The sequence below is a fragment of the Protopterus annectens genome, chromosome 1.part2 (genome assembly GCF_019279795.1).
Source record: "Protopterus annectens isolate FY-2018-M chromosome 1.part2, PAN1.0, whole genome shotgun sequence".
NCBI lineage: Eukaryota > Metazoa > Chordata > Ceratodontiformes > Protopteridae > Protopterus > Protopterus annectens.
In genome coordinates this window covers 460881558-460897121 of record NC_056727.1, presented here as the reverse complement: position 1 = coordinate 460897121, position 15564 = coordinate 460881558, and positions in this window count along the sequence as shown.

Here is a 15564-nt window from a genome sequence, read left to right as displayed (position 1 = left end):
ATATTGGTGGGGCTGACACCGGGTAATACATTTGTCTGTCTGGTACATAGTGTTGGGGGTGGCACTGAGTAATACATTTGTCTTTCTGATGCATAGTGGTGGGGCTGGCACAGGGTAATACATTTGTCTGTCTGGTACATAGTGGTGGGGCTGGCATTAGGTAATACATTTGTCTGTCTGGTACATAGTGGTGGGGCTGGCACTGGGTAATACATTTGTCTGTCTGGTATATAGTGGTGGGGCTGGCACAGGGTAATACATTTGTCTGTCTGGTACATAGTGATGGGGCTGGCACTGGGTAATACATTTGTCTGTCTGGTACATAGTGGTGGGGCTGGCACTGGGTAATACATTTGTCTGTCTGGTACATAGTGGTGGGGCTGGCACAGGGTAATACATTTGTCTGTCTGGTACATAGTGGTGGGGCTGGCACCGGGTAATACATTTTTCTGTCTGGTGCATAGTGGTGGGGCTGGCACAGGGTAATACATTTGTCTGTCTGGTGCATAGTGGTGGGGCTGGCACTGGGTAATACATTTGTCTGTCTGGTACATAGTGGTGGGGCTGGCACAGGGTAATACATTTGTCTGTCTCGTACATAGTGGCGGGGCTGGCACAGGGTAATACATTTGTCTGTCTGGTACATAGTGGTGGGGCTGGCACAGCGTAAAACATTTGTCTGTCTGATACATAGTGGTGGGGCTGGCACTGGGTAATACTTTTGTCTGTCTGGTACATAGTGGTGGGGCTGGCACTAGGTAATACATTTGTCAGTCTGGTACATAGTGGTTGAGGTGGCACTGGGTAATACATTTGTCTGTCTGGTACATAGTAGTGGGGCTGGCATTGGGTAATACATTTGTCTTTCTGGTGCATAGTTGTGGGGCTGGCACTGGGTAATACATTGTTTTGTCTGGTACATAGTGGTGGGGCTGGCACAGGGTAATACATTTGTCTGTCTGGTACATAGTGGTGGGGCTGGCATTGGGTAATACATTTGCCTGTCTGGTACATAGTGGTGGGGCTGGCACTGGGTAATACATTTGTCTGTCTGGTACATAGTGGTTAGGCTGGCACTGGGTAATATATTTGTCTGTCTGGTACATAGTGGTAGGGCTGGCACAGGGTAATACATTTGCCTGTCTGGTACATAGTAGTGGGGCTGGCATTGGTAATACATTTGTCTTTCTGGTGCATAGTGGTGGGGCTGGAACTGGGTAATACATTTGTCTGTCTGGTACATAGTGGTGGGGCTGGCACTGGGTAATACATTTGTCTGTCTGGTACATAGTGGTGGGGCTGGCACTGGGTAATACATTTGTCTGTCTGGTACATAGTGGTTGAGGTGGCACTGGGTAATACATTTGTCTGTCTGGTGCATAGTGGTGGGGCTGGCACTGGGTAATACATTTGTCTGTCTGGTACATAGTGGTTGAGGTGGCACTGGGTAATACATTTGTCTGTCTGGTACATAGTAGTGGGGCTGGCATTGGGTAATACATTTGTCTTTCTGGTGCATAGTGGTGGGGCTGGCACTGGGTAATACATTTGTCTGTCTGGTACATAGTGGTGGGGCTGGCACTGGGTAATACATTTGTCAGTCTGGTGCATAGTGGTGGGGCTGGCACTGGGTAATACATTTGTCTGTCTGGTGCATAGTGGTGGGGCTGGCACTCGGTAATACATTTGTCTGTCTGGTACATAGTAGTGGAGCTGGCACTGGGTAATACATTTGTCAGTCTGGTACATAGTGGTGGGGCTGGCACTGGGTAATACATTTGTCTGTCTGGTGCATAGTGGTGGGGCTGGCACTGGGTAATACATTTGTCTGTCTGGTACATAGTAGTGGGGCTGGCACAGGGTAATACATTTGTCTGTCTGGTACATAGTGGTGGGGCTGGCACTGGGTAATACTTTTGTCTGTCTGGTACATAGTGGTGGGGCTGGCACTGGGTAATACATTTGTCTGTCTGGTACATAGTGGTGGGGGTGGCACAGGGTAATACATTTGTCTGTCTGGTACATAGTGGTGGGGCTGGCACTGGGTAATACATTTGTCTGTCTGGTACATAGTGTTGGGGCTGGCACTGGGTAATACATTTGTCTGTCTGGTACATAGTGGTGGGGCTGGCACAGGGTAATACATTTGTCTGTCTGGTACATAGTAGTGGGGCTGGCAGTGGGTAATACATTTGTCTGTTTGGTACATAGTGGTGGGGCTGGCACTGGGTAATACATTTGTCTGTCTGGTACATAGTGGTGGGGCTGGCATCGGGTAATACCTTTGTCTGTCTGGTGCATAGTGGTGGGGCTGGCACCGGGTAATACATTTGTCTGTCTGGTACATAGTGTTGGGGCTGGCATTGGGTAATACATTTGTCTTTCTGGTGCATAGTGGTGGGGCTGGCATTGGGTAATACATTTGTCTGTCTGGTACATAGTGGTGGGGCTGGCACAGGGTAATACATTTGTCTGTCTGGTGCATAGTGGTGGGCTGGCACTGGGTAATACATTTGTCTGTCTGGTACATAGTGGTGGGGCTGGCACAGGGTAATACATTTGTCTGTCTGGTACATAGTGGTGGGGCTGGCACAGCGTAATACATTTGTCTGTCTGGTACATAGTGGTGGGGCTGGCACAGGGTAATACATTTGTCTGTCTGATACATAGTGGTGGGGCTGGCACTGGGTAATACATTTGTCTGTCTGGTACATAGTGGTGGGGCTGGCACTAGGTAATACATTTGTCAGTCTGGTACATAGTGGTTGAGGTGGCACTGGGTAAAACATTTGTCTGTCTGGTACATAGTAGTGGGGCTGGCATTGGGTAATACATTTGTCTTTCTGGTGCATAGTGGTGGGGCTGGCACTGGGTAATACATTTGTCTGTCTGGTACATAGTGGTGAGGCTGGCACAGGGTAATACATTTGTCTGTCTGGTACACAGTGGTGGGGCTGGCATTGGGTAATACATTTGTCTGTCTGGTACATAGTGGTGGGGCTGGCACTGGTTAATACATTTGTCTGTCTGGTACATAGTGGTTGAGGTGGCACAGGGTAATACATTTGTATGTCTGGTACATAGTTGTGGGGCTGGCACTGGGTAATACATTTGTCTTTCTGGTGCATAGTGGTGGGGCTGGCACTGGGTAATACATTTGTCTGTCTGGTACATAGTGGTTAGGCTGGCACTGGGTAATATATTTGTCTGTCTGGTACATAGTGGTAGGGCTGGCACAGGGTAATACATTTGTCTGTCTGGTACACAGTAGTGGGGCTGGCATTGGGTAATACATTTGTCTTTCTGGTGCATAGTGGTGGGGCTGGAACTGGGTAATACATTTATCTGTCTGGTATATAGTGGTGGGACTGGCACTGGGTAATACATTTGTCTGGTACATAGTGGTGGTGCTGGCACTGGGTAATACATTTGTCTGTCTGGTACATAGTGGTTGAGGTGGCAGTGGGTAATACATTTGTCTGTCTGGTACATAGTGGCTGAGGTGACACTGGGTAATACATTTGTCTGTCTGGTACATAGTGGTGGGGCTGGCACAAGTTAATACATTTGTCTGTCTGGTACATAGTGGTGGGGCTGGCACCTGGTAATACATTTGTCTGTCTGGTGCATAGTGGTGGGGCTGGCACTGGGTAATACATTTGTCTGTCTGGTACATAGTGGTTGAGGTGGCACTGGGTAATACATTTGTCTGTCTGGTACATAGTAGTGGGGCTGGCATTGGGTAATACATTTGTCTTTCTGGTGCATAGTGGTGGGGCTGGCATTGGGTAATACATTTGTCTGTCTGGTACATAGTGGTGGGGCTGGCACCGGGTAATACATTTGTCTGTCTGGTACATAGTGGTCGGGCTAGCACTGGGTAATACATTTGTCTGTCTGGTACATAGTGGTGGGGCTGGCACTGGGTAATACATTTGTCTGTCTGGTACATAGTAGTGGGCTGGCACTGGGTAATACATTTGTCTGTCTGGGACATAGTGGTGGGGCTGGCACTGGGTAATACATTTGTCTGTCTGGTACATAGTGGTGGGGCTGGCACTGGGTAATACATTTGTGTGTCTGGTACATTTTTACCTATGTGCTGATGGAGATTTAAATCCCTAGTTTTGGTATTAGTAGCGCTATTTGACTTGCAAACATAAAGGAGATAATGGAAAACAGGATCCTTAATGTTGCAGAATACAAGGCATAGATCACCCTGCAAGAGCCTATACCAACCTGAGTAAAATAATATCTCTTCAAGCTTTTGCACGTAGTTCAGAGACCTACAGTCTTTTTGGTCAGAAAGGCCTTTCCAGTTTAGTATGTCTAGACAGGTACATAGCTACATCCTAAAGGGGCCATTGGGGCTGCATATAGTGGAATGATACCTTCTTTTGAGCTGAATGATGCAGCTGTAGATATTAGCTGTGTTGAATATAAGGATTTTCTGACTACTTTTGCTACATAGCAGTGCTTTGTTGTAATTGATCGCAATGTGTGATCTTAGTTCATGTTAAAATTTATGTTCTCCAAAAATTGCAGCATCTCAAAAAATAGCAACATCATTTTTATACTGTTTCTCTCATGTATAACAACCTTAGAGTCAGAATAGTAGAGTAAAGGAAGTGTGAGGATTCAGGGGATAATTCATGTTTACACTGGTCGTTTTTGCAGAAAATTATTATAGTTTTAAGGACTGCTGTACCAGTGTTTTGTGTACTCATTATAACAGTCTTGTGTGTATGTATAGAAGCACTTGTGTTTGTAGAATTTGGGGATCAAAATGTCATACTGGACTTTATGTCTTCTGTGGCTAATGAAGTCACTGGTCTGAGTCAGTGGATTTTATCTCCAACAGAGTGCAATGCTTTTCACCCATTTTATAATAGCTTTTCTGTATAAATGGTCAAGAAATCTAACTGTAGTTGAAGAATGACAAGAAACCCAGTTATAAATAAAGTTGGGGCTTGGGAAATAAACAGAACAGGTATGTAGGAACAAGATTTAGCAATTCATTAAGGTTACTGTTTGTTGAGCATATACGCATATTAGGCATTCACACCTCATTAGGGAGATAGTGGTAAATTCTTAATTATTAAAACTATATATATATATATATATATATATATATATATATATATATATATATATGTGTGTGTGTGCGTGTATGTATATATATATATACATATATAAATAGCAATATATATCTATACATGTATATACAGGTAACTGAATTAAAGCAAAACACCCAAATGCTGCTAATTGCGATGCTGAGTTCAAAACACCGCCGATGCAAATGTTGACAGTCTACAACACATGCTCTGAGCATTATCCTCAGTGCATGTAGAATTAAAGTCCAAAATAAAGAAGGAAAGCGTTGTTTATTAGGTGGTGTAAGCTCCTACGTATCCCCCATGTTGGAGGTTGTGAACCCACACCCCAATTATGCATACTGAGATTGCAAAATATCAGACTGGAGGATTGTAGTTGTATTTTGCATTGATCTAAATTTGCTATTGAATTTAGTGCATAACAGACTGAAATTAATTTTACCAGGAACATGCACAGATTGACAATCATAGGAGAATCTTGTGTATGTGTGTGTGTGTGTGTGTGTGTGTGTGTGTGTGTGTGTGTGTGTGTGTGTGTGTGTGTGTGTGCAAGCTTTGCATATGTGTAGTGAGAACAAGATGAGTGTATGATAATGCATAACATACCTTTCAGATCTTAAGGCAAAAAAATTGTACAAAGCCACAAATAAGTGCCGGGACAAAGGCCCAAAAATATGGACACTTTTTAAATATTTCTCTTACAAACTTAGAAAGTTGATAGACTCGCAGGTTTTGCATCAGCTTGAATTTTCTGAAGAATATAGAGTCTGAAATTCAAATGTTTGCCATTATTTTCTGAATTCAGTCCTCAATGATTTGCCAGTTATTTGTCAGAAAACCTCAATTTTATGAGAGCTGCCCTTAATGGGCAGTGGGGTGGAGTTCAAAAAATAAAAGATAGGGCAGGAAGACTGAACCCAGGGAAACTGTTGAAAGGGAAACAGTTCACTGCTGACATAAGGAAATACCATGCCACTAATGAGTTGGTAAAACTTTGAAACTCATTGCTAGAAGCAGTGTAATTAAAGACTGAGTAGGACTCAGACGTGGCTGAGATGAATACAGTATGGTTTATAGCAAGGGTGAGATGGAAAAGGCCCAGCTGCACTGAAGAACTTAACACTTAAGTAGATGCTGTTAACCTTAAGCTAGGATTATAAGAATGCCATATTTATACTCAATAAAACACAAGCAATGATATGCAAAAATATGTTGTGGAAAAATGAATTGTGTCCAAATGGTGCAACTCGCTAAGGCACACGGCTGCTCATGTGCATCATCTGTTGTGACAGCTAGATACACAACTGGCTACAGAACAGCCCCCCCTGGGTGCTGGTAATGTTAATGATGGCATATGTTTTTTCTCTCTCTCTCTCTCTCTCTCTCTCTGTTGCATGTAATGCTTGCAACAGTCCTGAAAGTTTAAATGTGGAGTTGTACCTTCACCACAAAGGCCATTTGAGTGACTTGAGCAATGCAACTTCAGTGAAAGTTTATATACTAGCGTTGAGTGCTGATAGAAGTTTTCAGAGTTTTATGGAGAATGAACTAACATGGAGTTTTGGAATCAGTAGTAGGTCTCTTTGATTAATCATTCACCCTGGTGACATATTGAATCACTGAGACCTTTTATACAGTTGGGAGCCATATAACTGCTTTGAGTAGCATGCTGCCCCAACCGTAACTTGTTTAAAATCTGTTCTTACATCTTTGTATTTTGCACTTTTGATATTTACCCCATTGAAAAGCTTAGTAAATTACAATAGATTTAATAATATGCAGTCATAATAATTCAAAGCTTTTATGAACGTGTAATCCTGTCTTGCAAAACTCATGCGTTTTATATATTTCATTTTTCTTCAGTTTCCTTGTAGAAGCTGTGCAGTAAAACCCTGGGTCTCCACTGAAAATGAGGCTTTCTAGCAGGACTTTTCTGGTTAACAAATACACAGTTCACAGGATCAGAACAGAGGCCATGTGCTCCATGCTAGTAACCACACTCAGATTCTACCATATATATATTTTTTTAATGAAGGCCAGTAAGTCCTGGTGGTTTATTTATATTTGTTAATCAGTAATGTTCAGCCTGAAGACTTCATATATAGTGAGTTCTCAAGGAGACTGAAGATCTCAAGAAACAATAAGAGGTCTGTAGTCAAGTACAAGTGATATAACAAGTCATACTCATGCAAGAAAAAGCATTGATTAACTACAGATAGAAGTGATTCAGAAACAAAAACATTTACAAACATGTAGCTTAAAGCATGGAATAAATAAAATACTTTAAGTATCAGTAAGTGGTAGTTAGGTCAGTATCATTCACTAAATATTATGAAACAGTATGAGATAATGTGAGTGTGAGATGATGACATAACAAAGATATAGACTATAAGAGTATAATAAAGAGGTGTGCAGTTATGCATTTTGTGTAGTTAATCAAAGGGAGAGCTGTCATCAAGTAACAAACACAATTACATGTCCAGTTTTATAAGAGAAGGTTTTCCTTACAGGAATGTGCCTCAGCTTATGTGGAACCTTATTCCAGTATGTCAACAGCAATGGCAAATCTGTATTCACCATAGCCATTTCTGGGCTTAAAATGTTGAGTAGCTGTCCTTTTGATCTAAGTTGACAAGAAGTGTACTTTCATGTAATAGTGTCAGCCAGGGATATGCAATTAGGAAAATACAAGAGTTTGTGTTTAGAGGATAATTGAATAATGGTAGGATAGTGATGGAAATCTAACAATTGTATTTTCTTTACTGGACAGCTGTGATTAGCTTTGCCAGAAGCATTTCTAAAGGGTCTGCTATAGGCCTGCTTGAGCTTGTTTTGAAAAAGAGAAAAACACAAAAGGAGAGAAGATGAATACAAGTTGATCGTGAAGAATGACCTTGTCTTGTAGAGCATAAAAACCTTTATATTGGTTTTGCGGATGACATTTTTAAAAGGATTTTAAATTTTAACTGAGCATCAAGAATGAACTCAATGAGTTTTGTTGTGGTAACTTCTTTGATTGCTGTGGAGTCAAATGAAGTGATGATGAGCTTAACCCTAGCATGATTGAAAGTAGGCACAATGTTAAGAGAAAGATTACCATTAAGATTAGTGGTATTATTTTATGTGGGAAAATAATATTAGTTTTTCAAGGCATTGAAATGTACTTTAATGATACCTAGGCAAACTTGCAAGAAATGGAAGCAACTTTGGAGTTTAGAGTTGACATAATCCAAGGATAAGTCAGACAGATCAATTGTGACATCATACACATATTGAATTAATTTGGCTCCTCTACAGTGATTGACTATATCTATCTATCTATATATATATATATATATATATATATATATATATATATATATATATAAAGCTTTATCTACAATTAATGAATTCAAAGTTGACCTGTAGAAGCACCTCATCAATTAATCCAGGTGCAAATGTTACAGGCGTAATGGTTAACATAGTGCCACATTATTATTACAGCAATTACAAATATTGTAAATATTTATTTAAATATTGTACAGATTATTAACTATATTCTTGGATTGTCAGCTATTAATTGTCTCTTCATTGTATTTTTATAACTGTTATAACCTATACTTTATTGTAAGCACAATTGTAAACAACTGAATAAACATTCACACAATTGTAAGCAACTGAATGTATGTCAGTGTGCTCCTCAGTAACAGTGAAGGGAATCCTAAGTCTGGAAATACTTCTTCCATGGACAAGGGTATCTTTGTACAGGATAAGAAATATTCAGAAATGGATTAGAGTGATTTCATCAAGAATGCCATAGTCAGGCATTTCTGTAGTGGCATTGTGTCATTCCTTAGAATATCTGACAGTGGCATTTCTTATTAGGAGGCAGAAGGCGGTTTTGACTGCAGACTACATTTTGATTTGTGCTGTTAAGACAAACTGTTTTACTGACGTTAGTGTTGCAGCCAGTTAATGAATCTGTTTTAGTGAATGCTTGTCACTTGGACTAATTTTAAACTTCCATATATTTAAATTGCCTTCTTGTTCTATTACCAAATAACTGTCTGTTTTAATGAACACAACAGCAATTAGGACATTAGCAGATCATTTTTCAGATGAACCTTCTTCATTTTGTAGCCCCATAGTACAGAAAATTTTGAACTTCTTACTCAAGGTGGTTACAAGCAGACATTGTATATTACATGAAGGGAAAAAAGCTGTGCAATGTGTAAATAATGGTATGTGTGTTAGAAACAGAACATTGTGTTTCTTCACTTAGAGTCTCTTAGTGTAAGAGATGCCATATTGTTGTCTCTGTGCCTGTCATCCAAAATGTCGTAGCATAAAATGAGGCTGTCGACGTGCTGATGGAGAGAAAGTGGAGGAGAGGCTGTGTTGTGAGCTAGTTGGAGAAGAGACCCAGTACAAATGAAAAAGAGCTAAAAGTGTAAATTAAAACAAAGCATTCCTAAAGCTATAGGAACAAGATGCTGCATTCCAGCCAGGTCCCCTTAGAAGTAGGATTAATCTTCTAAACTTTAAATTCAGAAGAAACAGACTGTAAATGGTGGACAAAATGTTCAGTGACTATCATCATGATCCAGGTATGATGAGGAGTTTTGGAAGTGTCTTTAATAACTGACTAACATAGATAAATTGGACATTTTGACCTTTTTTTCAGTTGATTTTATAGTAGATTTTTTATAGCAAAGTTTTTTAAAACCATGTTAGCTTTGTTGAAACCTTTATGGTCTTCTCCATCCACAACCCCCTTTTCCCATTTTTCACATGGGGTCAAGATACTACTTCAACAGTGACAATCATCTACAGCCAAGGTTGGCACTGCCAGGTAGCTAGACCTGCCGTGGTAGTTCATCCACACCACACTTGCTCACACACACACACGCACACACACACACACACACACACACACACACACACACACACACACACACACACACACACACACACACACACTCCTGTAGCCATTTTAGAGTGCTCAGTCCACCTACTGCATGTCACACACACGCACACACGCACACACGCACACACACACACACACACACACACACACACACACACACACACACACACACACACACACACACACATGCACACCTGTAGCCATTTTAGAGTGCTCAGTCCACCTACTGCATGTCTTTGGAATATGGGAGGAAGCTGGGGCACCCAGAGAAAAAACACAAAAATACAGGGAGGATGTGCAAACTCCATACAAAAGGCACCTTAGCTGAGAATCAAACTGGGGAACCTCTTGCTGTGAGGAGACAGCTGTGTCTGCTGCACCACTGTGCCACCTGCTTTATGGTCTCCATTTAATAAATAATAAATAAATACTGTCTAATATAGGTGAACACCCAGGTTTGCTTTCTTAGCGGGTTGAACTAAGCTGATCAGCACAGCACTGAAGACAGTGAGCCATCTGTTTGTTGTGCTTTGAAATACAAGGCCTGTGAAGAGAAAAAACTGCCTTATAAGATACTTGAGTTAACTGCAAATTTATTTTTAAAATAAACACACTGCTTATCTCTGATTGAGTGCCACAGGCTCATTAGTATTCACATGAACTGTCTCTAGAACAGGCAGAATATGTTCTCTGTTTAATATCTGAACCAGAGCTGGCAAATCAGTAAGGTAGTACTTCTCCATACCACACTGTAGTTTTACATTTGGAATATGAAACTATATATAATTGTGGGTTTAGGATGTACAGCATTCTGATGCCCAACATCAAACACAAGTTTACAGCCAGCTGAGACAATAACAATGTGTGAGAAGGACGTTTGTCTGCCTGCCTGATTTGTAGTTCATTTGCTCATTGTCAGTGTAACATTTATATCAATGTCATTGCAGAATTAACGCATACACACACACACACACACACACACACACACACACACACACAGAATACATAGGCTGTGAACATTTTGGATCTCACAGGGGACTATACTTATTTGAATACTTGCACCCTGTTTCGGGAGCATCTCTGAAAAACAAATTATTTAAGCCTTTTCTTTAAATTAGGAAATGAAATAATTATACTGTTAGCCCACTGTTTTAAATTTTTTCTGTTTCTAGTACTTTTCTAAGAAGTCCATTTTAGTTCTTGCATTCTTATTAATCTCTGAGAGAGTTGCCTTTAGGTCATTAACCCAGTCATATTTATTCCCTGTGAAGTAGCTTTTGTGTGGCTGCTGAGATTCCCACAGCCTTGCTTAATTTTGAATGCGTTAAACCCAGCAAGCTGCAAGGAGATTGTAAGGGTCTACTGAGTGATAGCTCTCACAGGGAGTCTTTCTTCCCTGTATTCTTCCTAACCCATAGATATTCCGTGACAAATGTAGTCCAATACATGTGCTTTAAGAATTAAATAGGCATCCAACTATCATATGTGTCACTGTCCTGAATCTGCATTTTTTTGTTTTTCCCTGTCCCACGTATGATCCATGACAAAAGTAGTCTGAATGTGTGCTAATTTAATATGAAGTCCCTGGTGGTTAATGCAGAGGACTAAGGCTATGAGCTGTTAATGAGATACTTCTTGGAGCCCAGAGTTTTATTATGTCAGCCTCCATTTGCTCCTTATGTGACTTTGAGGAATCAGTTAACTAGATGGTTCTCCCATAATGTAAAAGTAACACTTCACATTACACTTCTATCCTTGTGAATCAGAGTATCTACTTGTATAAATTAATTTGCTCATGGCCCTGCTTGAGTTATCTCCCTGGATCTCAACTACCATGAGAAACATAAGTCATTACCTAGTCCCCCTTCTTCCCTCAGCAGACTACGTGTGGCTTATGGCCTTTTGATTCCCCATCCAGATAAATCTTTAATGCCAGCACTGTTTACTTAACCTAGTTTAGTAGTGGCATATTTGGACACCTAAAATCATGCCAACCAGCACATACTTGGTTGCATACTGACTTTTGATGCCATCTGGATAGAAGGCTGTTGGCTGTGTCCTCACATCAGGGGCTTCTGTTCATATTCCGATACTAACAAGTCAAGCCAATGCATTAGAAATAATATTGAATGTCTTAGATGAGAAATCAGACCAAGTGCCTGCCTGCATGTTTTTTTTTTTTTTTTTTTTTTGTGGTGGAAGCTGTTTGGATGTAAAAGCCCCTGTTGTACACATATGACAATAAATTGGATTTTTTTATTCAATCAAATGATAAAGTAACACATATAAATAAAGCTTAAAGGAAAAAAAATCAAAACAAAGTAAGAATTTAAACAGAATTTGCTCAAAGTTAGCAAAACTGAAACTCTGCTTCCTAAATCTAGCTATACACTACCCTCTTTCTGCAAACCTTTAGTGCACTCCCCCTTTTTACCCTCAGCAGATTTTCCTTTTTATCCCTAGATTTTGCCTACCTATGTATGTTACTGCTGACATTTCAGCATCACATTTGGCCTGCAGTATTCCCTACTCAGCAGTGATATGATGTAAACAGAAGTTGCACTACAAAGGTCATTACCCACATTCTGATGTCTCAAATACAGCACTCGGCAGTCTTGTGGAGTGATTCCTCTGATTCCCACAGAGGATTGTATTGGCTATCTTTACATTCCCTCTCCATGATGGCATAAAGTGCTTTATATATGGGCAGTCCATAAAAATATACTGCTGAGCTTAGAGCTTCAGCTGTTTCCCGTGCGGCAACAGCTTTCTTCATTAGTTCAAGAGTAGAAGAGGGAGACTGTTGTGTGAGCCCTGAAAGAAGCTTTTTTTGTGAAAGTTATCAAAATGTATATTGTTAGATCCAAAAATTATATGGTGATGCTTACCTCTAGCATTCTTATTCATCAGTGTAATTTGTCATTTTTCCTGCTCTAGACACCATGGTGGTTCAGTCATTTATAAAGTGCGCCCCATGTACAGATTGTTTTGGTACCTATCGGGTGTAGTTTTATCAGTTTTAAAGCGCAATGATATCAGCAACCATACCACATATATCAATTTCATTATAAAATAAAACTTCTGCTACTAACATCCTATAGGAAATTATCTTTTTCATAATGATATATTTAGATAATAGCATCCTTAGTTTCTGTTAAGTTTAGAATTTCTTCCCTAAGCAAACACCTAATTTAATAATACCAAAAGTTGCCTGGTATTCTAGCACTAGGTCCAGAGATCTAAGTACACCAAATTCTGATTTCTACAGTTTGCTACTTTATGTAAAATGCCACAGTGTTTGTGATTGCAATCCAGAAAGCTAGCTGTCCTCTAGGTTTAGTTGTTCTTATCCATCCTTGAACAAAAGTACAATAATTGTCTCAGGAAACATATTTTTCAGTTTTCTTCTCCCAGTTAAAATTAAATACTGTTGCTGTTAAAATCACAGAACTCAAGTTGAAAAACAATTTTCTGAAATTTTCATGGTAGGTTATTGCTAAATGAGTTTACAGTAATTGTCACTGACTTAATTACTTTACCTGATTTCTGTCCAGTGCCTGAAGCTAACATTTTACGTTTTATTTACATTCTACTGTTTTCTTAGAACTCCTACTTTCCTGCCCACCTGTTATACTATTTCCAAAAGTATTCTACAGCAGCTGTTTACATTCCCTGTAATTATCACACCTTTTTCTACTCTTCTTGTAAGATTTGCATATCATACCATATTTTATACTGTCTTCAGCTGGTATCTTTAAGGGTTTGATGATTATGCTGTCTGGTATTGAATTGCACCAGTAAAATTACGGCTGTGAGCTGCTCATGCCTTCATCCATGATTCCATTGATCTCCACTTGCATTCTGTGAGACTCCAATTAAATACTTTAACAAGACAGTGCTTCGAGGTTTCCACAGCAATAAGCATTTTTTGCATAATAGGCTTACCATAGTTAGCAAATGAATGAAAAATGGCTTATTTTCCATAGAACTCTGTAATTTGTTTCCTTGATACGAATGTATCTCTTCCTAGTTCCACTCCTGTCTGTCTCAGGTTATAGAGCCTACTCTATTTTATAACATATTCCATACAATTTTTCATGTATGCTTATGGCTTTCAGATAGCCAGCCTTCTTCACCTACTTGTGCTGTCCTGTCATATTTGTAGAATATCACTTACAGATAACATATTCTGTGGCCTGTCCTTGCACCTTTCACATCTTCTTTTTCTTTTCAGTATTTGCTCAGAAACATTCATTGAGCATTTTACCCAGTGTTATTGATGCCGTGTATATATGTTTTTTCATAAGTAAATGGTCTATAGAAGGGTGTTTCTATCATCTGTAATTTGTTACATTTTTAATTAAAAAGATATTTTAGACAAAGTGACTCTTCCCCGCTTTATGTAAAGAATATATCCCCTTGAAATTCAACTATTTGCAGTCCTACATCCCCGCTTATCTTTTTTAGATTTTCTTCTGGAGAACTTAAATTCATACCCTTTGTGAAGGTATGTGAAAGCTGCCAGGCTAGCCAGATAGAATTTTGTAGATAATTCCGTCATTTATAAGCCACAGGCTTGTTCTCTTAAATGGGAAAAATGGTGTTAAATGTGGAACTGCAAAAATATAACAACAGTGTACTCTTCTGTAACAAAACTGATACGCCAAGCATTTCATGACTGTCTTTGATCTCAGGGCTTGGAGCCGATATGTCTGGATGAAGGAATTCTGGCTATTGTCTTGAGACCAGAGCTAATTGCTAGAATTTGCATGTATAATTTCTTGTATTGCTCTGGCTTCCTGACCAGCTGCAAGATCAAGGGCTATTAACCTTTGAGAATCTATTAGCCTGGGAACCAGAAAGAAATGATTTAATCTGAAATGAATCAGTGGTACTATGTTATCAATTTAAGGACAGAAAGAATGAGAGCATTAGAGCATTTGTCTTTAGAACATCCAGCATCACCAGCACTGCCTGTATCTATATGTAAGTAGGATCTTAGACTTTAGTGTTTCTCTTAGAAATAGCTAGGAATTAGGAAGATTAGACTGTGTTTTTCTGTGATGTCAGAACTTTTCTACTGTATTATTTTAAACATTTCTCTGTGATTCTGAACTTTTGACTAGCACTGTGTAGTAAGAAGTATTGTCTTGTGTTTTTATTATTTATTATAAAATAATTTAAACCTTTCAACTGTGGCTGTTTTGTGTAGAGATACTTTAAGCTCTAGAGTACATTGCATATATATATAGTGATACTGTATCACGTCACTCCAAATAAGCTTTGCTATTCAGTCACACCTACCATTTGGATAATAATATTGCACAGTAATAATTGGACATCCTTTCATAAGGGACTTTGAAGTAGCTGATAAATATTAGCTGGGTGGTGGCAGTGATTTCTACTGTATAGTCTGAGTAAAAGGGGCACAGCTGGAAAACCTGTTTCTGCCTTTCCCAGGAGTGTCTGTGTAGTTGTATAAACTCTTATCTCAAAGTATGTGTGTGTCAGCTACTTGGGCAGGGACACAAAGCATTGGTTGGA